This window comes from Chiloscyllium plagiosum, unplaced genomic scaffold (assembly GCF_037043375.1).
Source record: "Chiloscyllium plagiosum isolate Xiang-an unplaced genomic scaffold, Cpla_swu_hap1 HiC_scaffold_18, whole genome shotgun sequence".
Lineage (NCBI taxonomy): Eukaryota > Metazoa > Chordata > Chondrichthyes > Orectolobiformes > Hemiscylliidae > Chiloscyllium > Chiloscyllium plagiosum.
Genome location: NW_028270156.1, coordinates 36,407,278 through 36,423,288, shown reverse-complemented (window position 1 = coordinate 36,423,288; position 16,011 = coordinate 36,407,278). Strand labels below are relative to the sequence as shown.

Sequence of the window (16,011 nt, the reverse complement as noted above, 5' to 3'; positions counted from 1 at the left end):
TTTCTTTCTCTCTTTTGCACCCAATATCTCCATGCATTTTACATTTCTATTTCACTTTTACTAACATTACCACTCTTTTTGACTCCTGCTCTGAGCACCATTACCATTTATTCTACTTAATGTTTCTCCCCCTCATGTCATCTTTCCACACTGTAAGTAATCTAATCTAATCTCTCTCAACAGCATAAAAATGTTTAAATTCCAAGACTGTTCAGTTCTGAAGAAAACATTTCAGACGCAAAATGTTAATGCTGTTTGTTTATCCATGTCATGTATGCAGCTGGACTTTGTCAGTTGCAAGTGGTGACAACGGCTCCACTGCAGTCATTGGTGAAAGTCAAGCAGGCTGTTGCACTTGATTTGATGTGATTTATCGTTGTCACACATACCTAAGTGCAGTTGAAAGTTGTATTTTGTGTACAGAATAAGCAGATCATAGGGTGATTGAACAGAGCAAGGCAGAGAAAGTTATGGCTGCAAGGAGAGTACAAAAAGAGATCGCCATTAGATTTGAAATTTGAGAGACCCATTCGACAGACAAATAACAGCGGGTAAAAATTTGTTCTGGAACCCACTGGTATGTGCGTTTAAGCTTTTGTATCTTCTGCGTGATGGAAGAGGTTGGAAGAGATTATTACCAGGATTGGAGGTGTCACTGTTGACGCTAGCTGCCATTCCGGAACTACAGTATACGTAGAGGGAGTCCATGGCTTGTGTGATTGTCTGGGCTGCTCACATAACTTTCTGTAGGTTCTTATGGCCATGGGTAGAGCAATTACTGTACCAGGCCATGATGTAGCTGGGTAGAATGCTTTCTATGATGCATCTATAAGAGTTAGTGAGGGTCCTTACAGACATGCTGAATTTCATAAGCGTTCAGAGGAAGAAGAGGCATTGTTGTGCCTTCTTGATTATCACACCTCTGTGGGAGGTTCAGTGCAGGTTGCTGGTTATCATCACTCCAAGGAATTTGACGCTATCGACCCTCTCCACCTCAGCTCCATTGATGTAAGTAGGGTCATGTTGTTCTTCTTTCTTCCGGAGGTCGATGATCAAGCTCCTTAGTTTTGCCCACCACTTTGGAGGAGAGATCGTTACCTTTGCATCACAAGATCAAGCATCCTATCTTCTTTCTGTATGCTGACTCATGGTTGTCTGATATCTGTCATACAATGGTAGTGTTTTCAGTGAACTTGTAAATGGCATTCGGATGAAATTGTGCCACACAGTCCCGAGTGTACAGGGAGTGCAGTAGGACCTTGAGTACATATTCTTGGGAGGCGCCGGTGTTGAGGCGCATCGCAGAGGAGGTGATTTTATCTTTCTTTACTAACTGAATTCTATGGGTCAAGAGGTTGAGGATCCTGTTGCAGTTAGCAGACCCAAGACCTAGGTCTCAGAGTTTGGAGGTTAGTTTGGTTGGTATTATAATGTTGAAGGTGGAGCTGTAATCAATAAGTAGAAACCTGACACAGGTATCTGTATTATTCAGATGTTCGTCGAATGAGTGCAGGATGAGAAAAATGGCATCTACCGTGGACCTGTTGCACTGGTAGGCAGATTGCAAGGGATTGAGGCAGGCTGGGGGTCTAGGGTTGATGTGATCCATGACTAACCTCTCAAAGGACTTTGTAACTATGGAAGTCAGAGGCATCAGGCGGTAGTCATTGAGACACATTGCATGTGCTTTCTTTGGTACTGGAATAATGGAAGCAGTTGGGGACTTCAGATTGTAAGAACGAGGGGTTAAAGATGTCAGAAAGTTCTCTCGCTAGCTGGTCTGCACAGGATCTAAGTGCATGGCTGGGGACTCCATCCGGACAAGTTGCTTTCCTTGGGTTCACTCTCAAGAAGGCGATCTGACATCTGCAGCAGTGACTGGAGGAGTAGGAGGATCTGGGGTTGTTGGGGGCAGGTGGTACCATTCCACTGGCATTCTATTTGAACGGATTGTAAAAAGATCAGGGAAGGCTGTGTTTTTCTCTGCTATTCTGTTCTGCTTCAATTTGCATCCTGTTATGCTGTGCAGGCCTTGTGACAGGCGATGGGTGTCCATTTGGTTAGTTTGGGTCTCTAACGTAGTCCTTTACTGCCTCTTGGCATCTGTAATAGCCTTGCAGAGGTTGTATCTAGAATTGTTATGAAAATCTGAGTCATTCAACTTGAATGCCACATGCCCGGTCTTCAGTAGGCAATGGATATCCCAGTTCATACAAGGTTTCTGGTTGATGAACGCACTGATTTTCTTCTTTGACACACAGCCGTCTATACATATGCCAATCACGTCTGTGACGGTGACAGCATACTTGGCGAGGATGACTGCTGAACTCTGAAATATGGTTCAGCCCAACGATTCCAAGCAGTGCCACAGAAGCCCTTCTGCAGATTCAGACCAGCACTGTCCTACTTTCTGTGCTTGGTCCTCAAGTTTCAGATTCTGCTTATAAACTGGGAGCAGGAACACAGTGCTGTAATATGATTTTTAAAAGTTTATTTGTGGTATGGAGTGGTAGGCATTGTTGGTGGTTCAGTAGCAACGGTTCAACATCTGTTGCGGAAGCTTCTATGTTACATGCTCTTGTGACTGTAAGGGAGGGCAGTCGCATGATTTTGTGTGATAGAACCCTTGAACAAATTACACCTCTGCTACTATATTGCTCCATTCCAGCAATAGCCAGGATATGTTTTCAATATTAGAGTGGGAAGCAGAAGACTGAATACCGGTGGCATTCAAGTGGAGTGCGAGAATCGCAGCAGAGAGGAACAGAGAACTTTCTTCTAACCGATCTGCCACTTGGACCACCGCCAGTTGTAAAGTGAGGCCAGTAAGGCCCCGGTTCTTGGAAATAACGTGCATCTCGGCTGCTATTATTTCTCGCTGTCTTGTCTAAGACCTCATACTCGGAAGTGAGGAGATGGAAAAATGGGCTGTTGGTCAACTTGATTGTGGCATCATGGAAATGCCAGTCTTGCTGCCTCTTTCTTTCTCTCTGGTAGCTACAGCATGAGAGAAGTTAGAATGAGAGTTCAAGTGTTGGACAGTTTTGCAGGAGAATCATTTGCCGAAGTGAATGAATGAATGGATGACGGAGAGGGGAAAGAGCCGGGAGGCAGCTTGAACGCTTGGTGGTTGCAATGGAAGTTTCGGCAATGTGAGCAATGGAGAATTCGGGCAGGAAAATGCAGAGAGTTTTGCGCACTCTGCTAGCAGTGGCTGGTAGGACTGTGTAAAGTGGAGATTTTCTCAGAACAGGAGGTGGTGTGAACAGCAGGGAGCAGTAAAAGAGAAGTGAATATTGAGGAGAGGAAGAAAAGGGCAGTGTGGGAAGTGTGAGGTAATGACTGAGAGAGTGTGTTTGGGTGAGTGTGGAGGACTTGCAGAGAGATCCGCTTGTTGTAAAATGTGTGGATGTGCTGTTGACTTCGTAAAGATTGGTTATCGTGAGAGTGAATAAACGTGGCAGACGTAGGGGGTGGAGGAAATGAGTGGGGAAGGAAGGAAGCAGGTTTGAGACATCGAGATTGTTTGCACTGATGGCAAAAGATGGGAATGCCGCAAGGTAAAGAATGGTGTAAAAGACTGCGTCTCACTGTATTGGTCAGGCTGCACTGCTGCATCTATTCACAGGTGCTATCCCACTCCTGAGCAGTGCGGGGGCTTTGACCTGCTCCGTTTCCGACCTGGGCCGGTTCACCTCTCTACAGCACACCTGGTACACCCGAGTTCCCCGAGGAGCACCATGTGGACACTGACCCTGAGTGTGGGCACCCGAACGACACAGACCACAACAGCCCAGAACGCCCAACCTCAAGTCATCCGGCAGCCTCAGCCTCCCAGCAGCGGGATTACAGGCGCGCGCCACAGCCCCCGGCGATCGCGTGGCGCTTCCCTCAGTTGCCTTCAGTTCAAACGGCAGCAACAGCTCCACTGCAGACATTGCTGCAAAGACAACAGGCGGACGCAGTTTCACAGAGAGTCATCGAGTCATGCAGTACGGAAACAAACCCTTCAGCCCAATCACTCTGTGCCGAACATAATCTCAAACTAAACTCGCCGGAGCTCACTGCTACTGGTCCAGATCCAAACTTTCCCTTTTCATGTACTTACCCAAATATCTTTTAAACATTGTAACGGTCCCCACATCCATCAGTTCCTCAGGAACTTCATTCCACTGGCTAACCCCACCCTCGATGGAAAAAAATATGCCCCTCATGTCTTTTTTAACTCTCGCACTTCTGCCCTAAAAATGTGCCCCCTCTCCTGAGTTCCCCCATCCGAGGAAAAAGACAACTACTCTTCATCCTTTCTATACCCTTCATTATTTCATTTTATAAACGTCCATAAGGTTTCCACTTGACCTGCTACTCTCCAGTGTAAAAGGTTCAAGCCTATCGCTTCACTTCACTTCAGCTCTGATGTCGATTCGTCGAGATTCATAACACGAGCTTGCTTTCTCGCCATTGACCATTGTGATCTCCAACACTTTTTGTTTCCTGTTACAGATTCCAGCATCTGCAGTAATTTGTTCCTACCCAGTCTATCCAGCCTTTCTTTACAGCTCAAACTTTCCATACCTGGCAAAATCCAGTAAATCTCTTCTGAATTCCTCCAGCTTAAAAATATCCTTCCTATTACTTGGCAAACAGAACTGAACACTATATTCCAGCAGATGTCTCACCAATGTCCTGTCCAAACACAACATGACTTTTCAACGCCTATACTCAAAGGATTGAGCAATGAAGGCACAGCGTGCAAAATGTCTCTTGAACCACCTGTCTATATGTGATGGAAACTTCAAGGAATGGTGTACCTGAACCCATTGGCCTCTCTGTTCTACCAACACTACTTGTGTATAAACACAACCAAGGCCCTACTTTTGGTTGTGCCCTATGTGTCCTACCCTTATTTGTTGAACCCAAATGCAATACCTTGCATTTATCCAGATTGAACACCATCTGCCATTTATGAACCCATTGACCCATTTGAACAAGGTCCTTTTGTAATCTTAGGAAACCTATTTCACTGGCTACCAAACTAGCACTTTTGGTGCTGTCTGCAAGCTGACTAACCATGCCTTCTATATGCTCATCCAAATCATTCATATAGATGACAAACAAAAGATTTCCCAGAACCGATCCTTGTGGAACACTCTGGTGACAGGCCTTCAATCTGAAAGCACCCCTCAACCACTAGTCTCTTTCTCCTGCCATTAAGCCAATAATGCGTCCAATTGGCAAGCTCAATCTTGTGACCTAACTTTACTAATTAGTCTATAATGTGGAACCTTGTCAAAAGTTCTACTAAAGTCCAAGTAAACAATATGTACTGCTCTGCCTTCATCAATCGTTTTGGTAACTTCTTCAAAACTGCAAGCATGTTTGTGAAAAATTAGTTTTCTCACACAAAGCCACGCTGACTATCCCGAATCAATTTATGTCTCTCTAAATGTCCATAAAGTTTATGTTTTAAAATCACCTCCATCAATCTACCCACAACCAAAGTCAGACAGGCCAATAGTTCCCGGCTTTCTCCTTGAAACATTTCTTTAGCAAATCTTGGAAAAAATGTCTACTCCTATCTCTCCAAACCTTTGCTATTCACATATTAACCTACGTGTCTTTTAAACATTGCAATTGTGCTCAACATTCAGGATTTCCTCAGGAAGTTCATTCCACATGTGAATCACCTTCTGTGTAAAAATAAATTGCCCCTCATGTCTTTTTAAAATCTCCCTCCTCTCACCTTAAAAATATATCCCCTGTTCTTGAAACTCCCCCATCCTAGGTCTCACTCATGTCCTGAACAACCTCAACATGACAACACTCAAAGTATAGACAACCACATATGTCCCAGGCTATGCTTGTGCCTTTGGTGGTATTTGGAACATGGAAAAGATGAGGACTTCTCATTCCTGATGAAGGGCTTATGCCTGAATGTCAATTCTCCTGCTCCTCGGATGCTGCCTGACCAGCTGTGCTTTTCCAGCATCACACTCTCAACTCAGTATGTGAAACATGCCTTGTTGTGTTTCTATTCCGAGACTACCAACAACTCTTTATCTGATATATCGATGATGTCATACCTGTGCCTATCCCTAATTATGACACTCACCAGCCAGTTGTTTGCCTTTTCACTTAAACCATCATGTTCCCATGCTAAAATTCCCATCCTGGGTGTGCTATAGTGTTGTATTAATGTTCAATGTGAACTGGAGGAACAACATCACATTTTCATGTCACATCTCCCTATGCTAGCCCTGAACATTGAGTCAACAAACTTCACAGCATGACATCTACCCCTCCAGTTGGTTTAGAAACGGACTCCTTCCTTCACCTCCATTGCTTTTTTTATAAAAATGTATCGTGTTGTTTCACTCTCAACAGAATAGATTTTCTTTCTCTCTTTTGCACCCAGTATCTCCATGCATTTTACATTTCTATCTCACTTTTACTAACATTACCACTCTTTTTGTCTCCTGCTCTGAGCACCATTACCATTTATTCTACTTAATGTTTCTCCCACTCTCTCAACAGCATAAAAATGTTTAAATTCCAAGACTGTTCAGTTCTGAAGAAAACATTTCAGACTCAAAATGTTAATGCTGTTTGTTTTTCCATGTCATGTATGCAGCTGGACTTTGTCAGTTGCAAGTGGTGACAACAGCTCCACTGCAGTCACTGTGTAAGTCGAGCAGGCTGTTGCACTTGATTTGATGTGATTTATCGTTGTCACACATACCTAAGTGCAGTTGAAAGTTGTGTTTTGTGTACAGAATAAGCAGATCATAGGGTGATTGAACAGAGCAAGGCAGAGAAAGTTCTGGCAGCAAGGAGAGTACAAAAAGAGATCGCCATTAGATTTGAAATTTGAGAGACCCATTCGAGAGACGAATAACAGCGAGTAAAAATTTGTTCTTGAACCCACTGGTATGTGCGTTTAAGCTTTTGTATCTTCTGCGTGATGGAAGAGGTTGGGAGAGATTATTACCAGGATTGGAGGTGTCGCTGTTGACGTTCGCTGCCATTCCGGAACTACAGTATACGTAGAGGGAGTCCATGGCTTGTGTGATTGTCTGGGCTGCTCACATAACTTTCTGTAGGTTCTTATGGCCATGGGTAGAGCAATTACCGTACCAGGCCATGATTTAGCTGGGTAGAAAGCTTTCTATGATGCATTTATAAGAGTTAGTGAGGGTCCTTACAGACATGCTGAATTTCATAAGCGTTCAGAGGAAGAAGAGGCATTGTTGTGCCTTCTTGATTATCACACCTCTTGTGGGAGGTTCAGTGCAGGTTGCTGGTTATCATCACTCCAAGGAATTTGACGCTATCGACCCTCTCCACCTCAGCTCCATTGTTGTAAGTAGGGTCATGTTCTTCTTCTTTCTTCCGGAGGTCGATGATCAAGCTCCTTAGTTTTGCCCACCACTTTGGAGGAGAGCTCGTTACCTTTGCATCACAAGATCAAGCATCCTATCTTCTTTCTGTATACTTACTCATGGTTGTCTGATATCTGTCATACAATGGTAGTGTTTTCAGTGAACTTGGAAATGGCATTCGGATGAAATTGTGCCACATAGTCCCGAGTGTACAGGGAGTGCAGTAGGAGCTTGAGTACATATTCTTGGGAGGCGCCGTTGTTGAGGCGCATCGCAGAGGAGGTGATTTTATCTTTCTTTACTGACTGCAGTCTATGGGTCAAGAGGTTGAGGATCCTGTTGCAGATAGCAGACCCAAGACCTAGGTCTCAGAGTTTGGAGGTTAGTTTGGTTGGTATTATAATGTTGAAGGTGGAGCTGTAATCAATAAGTAGAAGCCTGACACAGGTATCTGTATTATCCAGATGTTCATCGAATGAGTGCAGGATGAGAAAAATGGCATCTACCGTGGACCTGTTGCACTGGTAGGCAGATTGCAAGGGATTGAGGCAGGCTGGGGGTCTAGGGTTGATGTGATCCATGACTAACCTCTCAAAGGACTTTGTAAATATGGAAGTCAGAGGCATCAAGCGGTAGTCATTGAGACACATTGCATGTGCTTTCTTTGGTACCAGAATAATGGAAGCAGTTGGGGACTTCAGATTGTAACAACGAGGGGTTAAAGATGTCAGAAAGTTCTCTCGCTAGCTGGTCTGCACAGGATCTAAGTGCATGGCTGGGGACTCCATCCGGACAAGTTGCTTTCCTTGGGTTCACTCTCAAGAAGGCGATCTGACATCTGCAGCAGCGACTGGAGGAATAGGAAGATCTGGGGTTGTTGGGGGCAGGTGGTACCATTCCATTGGCATTCTATTTGAACGGATTGTAAAAAGAAGATCAGGGAAGGCTGTGTTTTTCTCTGCTATTCTGTTCTGCTTCAATTTGCATCCTGTTATGCTGTGTAGGCCTTGTGACAGGCGATGGGTGTCCATTTGGTTAGTTTGGGTCTCTAACGTAGTCCTGTACTGCCTCTTGGCATCTGTAATAGCCTTGCAGAGGTTGTATCTAGAATTGTTATGAAAGTCTGAGTCATTCAACTTGAATGCCACATGCCCGGTCTTCAGTAGGCAATGGATATCCCAGTTCATACAAGGTTTCTGGTTGATGAACGCACTGATTTTCTTCTTTGACACACAGCCGTCTATACATATGCCAATCACGTCTGTGACGGTGACAGCATACTTGGCTAGGATGACTGCTGAACTCTGAAATATGGTTCAGCCCAACGATTCCAAGCAGTGCCACGGAAGCCCTTCTGCAGCTTCAGACCAGCACTGTCCTACTTTCTGTGCTTGGTCCTCAAGTTTCAGATTCTGCTTATAAACTGGGAGCAGGAACACAGTGCTGTGATCTGATTTTCAAAAGTGTATTTGTGGTATGGGGTGGTAGGCATTGTTGGTGGTTCAGTAGCAATGGTTCAACATCTGTTGCGGAAGCTTCTATGTTACATGCTCTTGTGACTGTAAGGGAAGGCAGTCGCATGATTTTGTGTGATAGAACCCTTGAACAAATTACACCTCTGCTACTATATTGCTCCATTCCAGCAATGGCCAGGATATGTTTTCAATATTAGAGTGGGAAGCAGAAGACTGAATACCGGTGGCATTCAAGTGGAGTGCGAGAATATCAGCAGAGAGGAACAGAGAACTTTCTTCTAACCGATCTGCCACTTGGACCACCGCCAGTTGTAAAGTGAGGCCAGTAAGGCCCCCGTTCTTGGAAATAACGTGCATCTCGGCTGCTATTATTTCTCGCTGTCTTGTGTAAGACCTCATACTCGGAAGTGAGGAGATGGAAAAATGGGCTGTTGGTCAACTTGATTGTGGCATCATGGAAATGCCAGTCTTGCTGCCTCTTTCTTTCTCTCTCGTAACTACAGCATGAGAGAAGTTAGAATGAGAGTTCAAGTGTTGCACAGTTTTGCAGGAGAATCATTTGCCGAAGTGAATGAATGAATGGATGACGGAGAGGGGAAAGAGCCGGGAGGCAGCTTGAACTCTTGGTGGTTGCAATGGAAGTTTCGGCAATGTGAGCAATGGAGAATTCGGGCAGGAAAATGCAGAGAGTTTTGCGCTCTCTGCTGGCCGTGGCTGGTAGGATTGTGTAAAGTGGAGATTTTCTCAGAACAGTAGGTGCTGTGAACAGCAGGGAGCAGTAAAAGAGAAGTGAATATTGAGGAGAGGGAGAAAAGGGCAGTGTGGGAAGTGTGAGGTAATGACTGAGAGAGTGTGTTTGGGTGAATGTGGAGGACTTGTAGAGAGATTCGGTTGTTGTAAAATGTGTGGATTTGTTGTGACTTTGTAAAGATTGGTTATCGTGAGAGTGAATAAACGTGGCGGGCGTAGGGGGTGGAGGGAGTGAGTGGGGAAGGAAGGAAGCAGGATTGAGACATCGAGATTGTTTGCACTGATGGCAAAAGATGGGAATGCCGCAAGGTAAAGAATGGTGTAAAAGACTGCGTCTCACTGTATTGGTCAGGCTGCACTGCTGCATCCATTCACAGGTGCTATCCCACTACTGAGCAGTGCGGGGGCTTTGACCTGCTCCGTTTCCGACCTGGGCCGGTTCACCCCTCTGCAGCACACCTGGTCCACCCGAGTTCCCCGAGGAGCACCATGTGGACACTGCCCTGAGTGTGGGCACCCGATCGACACAGATCACAACAGCCCAGAACTCCCAACCTCAAGTCATCCGGCAGCCTCAGCCTCCCAGCAGCGGGATTACAGGCGCGCGCCATAGCCCCCGGCGATCGCGTGATGCTTCCCTCAGTTGCCTTCAGTTCAAACCGCAGCAACAGCTCCACTGCAGACATTGCTGCAAAGACAACAGGCGGACGCAGTTTCACAGAGTCATCGAGTCATGCAGTACGGAAACAAACCCTTCAGCCCAATCACTCTGTGCCGAACATAATCTCAAACTAAACTCGCCGGAGCTCACTGCTACTGGTCCAGATCCAATCTTTCCCTTTTCATGTACTTACCCAAATATCTTTTAAACATTGTAACGGTACCCAAATCCATCAGTTACTCAGGAACTTCATTCCACTGTCTAACCCCCAAACTCCATGGAAAAAAATATGCCCCTCATGTCTTTTTCAACTCTCGCACTTCTGCCCTTAATATGTGCCCCTCTCCTGAAATCCCCCATCCGAGGAAAAAGACAACTACTCTTCATCCTATCTATACCCTTCATTATTTCATTTTATAAACGTCCATAAGGTTTCCACTTGACTTGCTACTCTCCAGTGTAAAAGGTTCCAGCCTATCGCTTCACTTCACTTCAGCTCTGATGTAGATTCATCGAGATTCGTAACACGAGCTTGCTTTCTCTCCATCGACCATTGTGATCTCCAACACTTTTTGTTTCCTGTTACAGATTCCAGCATCTGCAGTAATTTGTTCCTACCCAGTCTATCCAGCCTTTCTTTACAGCTCAAACTTTCCATACCTGGCAAAATCCAGTAAATCTCTTCTGAATTCCTCCAGCTTAAAAATATCCTTCCTATTACTTGGCAAACAGAACTGAACACTATATTCCAGAAGATGTCTCACCAATGTCCTGTCCAAACACAACATGACTTTTCAACGCCTATACTCAAAGGATTGAGCAATGAAGGCACAGCGTGCAAAATGTCTCTTGAACCACCCTGTCTATATGTGATGGAAACTTCAAGGAATGGTGTACCTGAACCCAATGGCCTCTCTGTTCTACCAACACTACTTGTGTATAAACACAACCAAGGCCCTACTTTTTATTAATGACTTGGATGAGGGAGTCGAAGGGTGGGTCTGTAAATTTGCAGATGATACGAAGATTGGTGGAGTTTTGGATTGTGAGGAGGGCTGTTGTCGGCTGCAAAGAGACTTAGATATGATGCAGAGCTGGGCTGAGGAGTGGCAGATGGAGTTCAACCCTGCCAAGTGTGAGGTTGTCCATTTTGGAAAGACAAATAAGAAAGCGGAATACTGGGTTAACGGTAGGGTTCTTAGTGAGGTGGAGGAACAGAGGGATCTTGGGGCCTGTGTTCATAGATCTTTGAAAGTTGCCACTCAGGTGGATTGAGCTTGTAAGAAGGCCTATGGTGTATTAGCGTTCATTAGCAGAGGGATTGAATTCAAGAGTCGTGAAATGATGTTGCAACTGTACAGGACTTTGGTTAGGCCACATTTGGAGTACTGTGTGCAGTTCTGGTCGCATCACTTTAAGAAAGATGTGGAAGCTTTGGAGAGGGTGCAGAGAAGATTTACCAGGATGTTGCCTGGAATGGAGAATAGGTCGTACGAGGATAGGTTGAGAGTGCTAGGCCTTTTCTCGTTGAACGGCGATGGATGAGGGGTGACTTGATAGAGGTTTATAAGATGATCAGAGGAATAGATAGAGTAGACAGTCAGAAACTTTTTCCCCGGGTGCAACAGAGTGTTACAAGGGGACATAAATTTAAGGTGAAGGGTGGCAGGTATAGGGGAGATGTCAGTCGTGGGCTCTTTACCCAGAGAGTGGTGTGGGCATGGAATGCGCTGCCTGTGGGAGTGGTAGAGTCAGAATCTTTGGTGACCTTTAAGCCGCAATTGGATAGATACATGGATGGGTGCTTAAGCTAGGACAAATGTTTGGCACAACATCATGGGCCGAAGGGCCTGTTCTGTGCTGTATTGTTCTATGTTCTATGTTCTATGTTTTCGTTGTCCCCTATGGGTCCTACCCTTATTTGTTGAACCCAAATGCAATATCTTCCATTTATCCAGACTTAACACCATCTGCCATTTATGAACCCATTGACCCATTTGAACAAGATCCCTTTGTAATCTTAGGAAACCTATTTCACTGGCTACTACGCTACCACTTTTGGTACTGTCTGCAAGCTGACTAACCATGCCTTCTATTTGCTCATCCAAATCATTCATATAGATGACAAACAAAAGATTACCCAGAACCGATCCTTGTGGAACACTCTGGTGACAGGCCTTCAATCTGAAAGCACCCCTCAACCATTAGTCTCTTTCTCCTGCCATTAAGCCAATAATGCATCCAATTGGCAAGCTCAATCTTGTGACCTAACTTTACTAATTAGTCTATAATGTAGAACCTTGTCAAAAGTTCTACTGAAGTCCAAGTAAACAATATCTACTGTTCTGCCTTCATCAATCGTTTTGGTAACTTCTTCAAAACTGCAAGCATGTTTGTGAGAAATTAGTTTTCTCACACAAAGCCACGCTGACTATCCCGAATCAATTTATGTCTCTCTAAATGTCCATAAAGTTTATGTTTTAAAATCACCTCCATCAATCTACCCACAACCAAAGTCAGACAGGCCAATAGTTCCCGGCTTTCTCCTTACAACATTTCTTAAGCAAATCTAGGAAAAAATGTCTACTCCTATCTCTCCAAACCTTTGCTATTCATATATTTACCTCGGTGTCTTTTAAACATTGCAATTGTGCTCAACATTCAGGATTTCCTCAGGAAGTTCATTCCACATGTGAATCACCTTCTGTGTAAAAATAAATTGCCCCTCATGTCTTTTTAAAATCTCCCTCCTCTCGTCTTAAAAATCCTTTCAAGGAGCTGACTTTCACCCGCAGAGAAAAAAACGTCAACGCCGCTGGCGTTTCCCCTCGCCGCACAGCTCGACTTTCTTCCCACGCTGCACCGTGAAATGGCGGGACCGGCCTGTCGCTCACGCTTGAAGCTTTGATCGGGACCACTCTCAGGGAGGCGGCGTCCGCCAACGGTATTCCGTCTGCTGCAGACCAGCCGAGTGAGAGGTTGCACTTGCGATTTTAAAAGGAAGTGGAGAATGCGGGTATCAATCCAGCTACCTCTCGCATACAGAGCAAGTGCTCTACCATTTGAGCTAATCCCCCAGTCGGCCAGCTGGCACTCTTTACACTCCTTCCACAGGGGATATTGAGCAATCATGCTCCGGGATGTGCAGGAAATCCTCTCACCCATCGGACGGCTGAGACCAAACATTGCTGATGCCTGTCTCAATGAAACAACCAACTTGTTGGAGGAGCAGCAGCGGCAGCTGGTGGACTCAGGCGAGGCTGAAGGTCTCATGAACGAGGAAAGACGTGCTGTGCATATGGCAATTGCTGATTGGAGGTCGAAACTACTTCAACCACGGCGCAGCCACCACGAGCGTGAGCTGATGTTGCAGGGCCCCGCCTGACTGATAGAAGACTTCATTTAGTTGCAGTGGATGACGTCGCCGTTTTCTGCTAGGATCCGCTGTCCGTGCGCAGACTCATGTGCATATGTGACCAGTTTGAACGGGCCTTGGGGGCCAAGGTCAACCGAGGCAAGAGCGAGGCCATGCTCTTCGGGAACTGGGCCGACCAATCCTCGATCCTCTTCACCGTCAGGACCGACCACTGAAGGTGCTGGGTATTTGGTTCGGAGGGGCTGGGGCATATTCCAAGTCTTGAGAGGAGTGTATCAGCAAAGTGAGGCAGAAACTGGGCAGATGGAAGCTACGGTCACTCTCCATTGCGGGAAAAAACCTGGTCATCAGGTGTGAGGCACTGTCATTGCTGTTATACGTGGCACAGGTCTGGCCTATTCCCAGAACCTGTGCCGCTGCAGTCACCCGGGCCATCTTCCAGTTTATATGGAGGTCAAAGATGGACCGGGTCCGAAGGGACTCGCTGTACAAAGATCTGGGCAATGGGTGAAAAAATACACCCAATGCCACCCTCACCATGTTGGCCACCCTTGTGTGTGGCTGCATCAAACTGTGCGTGGATCCCCGGTACGCAAACACCAAGTGTCACTACGTACTGAGGTTATACCTGTCCCCGGTGTTGCGAAGGATGGGCCTGGCCTCGCTGCCGCGGAACGCACCGAGTAGTTGGACCGTTCCGTATCACCTGTCCTTTGTGGAGAAATTTATGAAGAAAAACACCTTTGACCACAAATCCATCAGGAAGTGGTCAGCACGTAGTGTCCTTGAGACCCTTCGGGAAAAGGAGAGGGCGGATCCTATCAAGCAGTTCCCTGAGCAGACTGTCAAAGCCATTTGGCAGAATGCCTCATCGCCAGAACTTTCCAACAAGCACCAAGACATGGCTTGGCTGGTGGTGAGAAGGGCTGTGCCTGTGAGATCTCTTATGCACGCCTGGACTCTCAGCCGCACCGCACGCTGCCCTCGAAGCGGCTGCAGGGGGGGACGAGACTGTCACACACCACCTTCTGGAATGTGCCTACGCAGAGGAAGTCTGGAGAGGAATGCAGTGGTGATTGTCGAGGTTCGTCCCGAGTAGCGCCGTGACGCGGGACTCTGTGCTCTACGGCCTGTTCCCCGGGACACACACCGAGACGAACATCAACTGTGCCTGGAGGATCATCAGCTCGGTGAAGGACGCTCTCTGGGCGGTCCGAAACCTGTTGATCTTCCAGCTGAAGGAGTTGACCCCAACTGAGTGTTGCAGGCTGGCACATTCCATGGTCCAGGACTACGTGTTGAGGGACGCGCTGAAGCTTGGGGCAGCTGCCGCTAAGGCGCGGTGGGGAAAGACCACCGTGTAACATCTGCCTGCCTAAGAAGAACAGAGGGCCCGCGCAGTCATTTGGGCCCTGCTGACGCCTCAGCTAAAAATGTAATTGTACAGACCTGTAAATAGGAATGATTACTCTGTTTTCAGTATGCAAACAAATTGAATGTTTACATATGTATGGCATGTCCAGTTGTACAGATCATCAAAGTATTTTATGAATAAAGCATATTTTTGAAATGAAAAAAAAGCGGATGTGTACTGCCTGCAGGATTTCCCTGCGGCAGGCTATTTCGATGTGACCTTCAGGAGCGTGAAGAATTGCGAGCAGCTCCTGAAGGTCTTCAAGGAGAAGGAAGGGGAACCTCTATTCTCCATCTTGTCAGCGGTCCCGTTGTGTTTGCTTCCTGCGCAGAGGAGTCGGATTGTAACAATCCAGATGTACAACCCTCACGTCCCAGCAGCAGATGTTCTGACCTTCCTGAGAAGATATGTCCAGGTCGAAGGAGAGAGTACCGATGTGGTCAATCATTTCAGGATCTGGACCAGCAAACGACAGGTCAGGGTAACTCTGAGGGTTGATGCCAGTGGGAACATCCTCCTCCCACCCTCCAGCTTTGCCATCGGAGGAAGCAGAGGTTACCTGACATACGCAGGGCAGCCGAAAGTGTGCCGAACCTGCGGGAGGTCAGGCCACATGGCGGCGGATTGTAAGGCGACTGTCTGCTGAAACTGCAAGCAGGAAGGCCACCCGACCAAGGAATGTAAGGAGGCCAAGAATTGTAATCTGTGCGGAGAGGCGGGCCACATTTACAAGGCCTGCCCAAGACAAGGGGCTGCCACCTACGCACAGATGGCTGGAGGTGGCAACACAAGCCGTGGACCGCCCAAGACCAGCAAGGTACCACAAAACAGCACGGGAACGGTGTCTGGAGGCACCCAGAAGGTAGGGCAGGCTGTAGCGGAGCAGATGGCAGACAGAGGGGAGAGGCAGCAGCCGATTCAAGCTCCTTCAAGACAGACGGAGGAAATGGAAGAGG

At 46.6% G+C, this 16,011-nt stretch overlaps 2 non-coding genes across 2 annotated transcripts; both read right to left on the bottom strand.

The window, feature by feature from the left end:
* Positions 1-3,574: 3,574 nt before the first annotated feature.
* LOC148146894 (signal recognition particle RNA) lies at positions 3,575-3,873 on the bottom strand. Its single transcript, XR_015760295.1, has one exon.
* A 6,054-nt stretch (positions 3,874-9,927) lies between these two features.
* On the bottom strand, positions 9,928-10,225 carry LOC148146893 (signal recognition particle RNA). Its single transcript, XR_015760285.1, has one exon.
* Between the last annotated feature and the right edge of the window lie 5,786 nt (positions 10,226-16,011).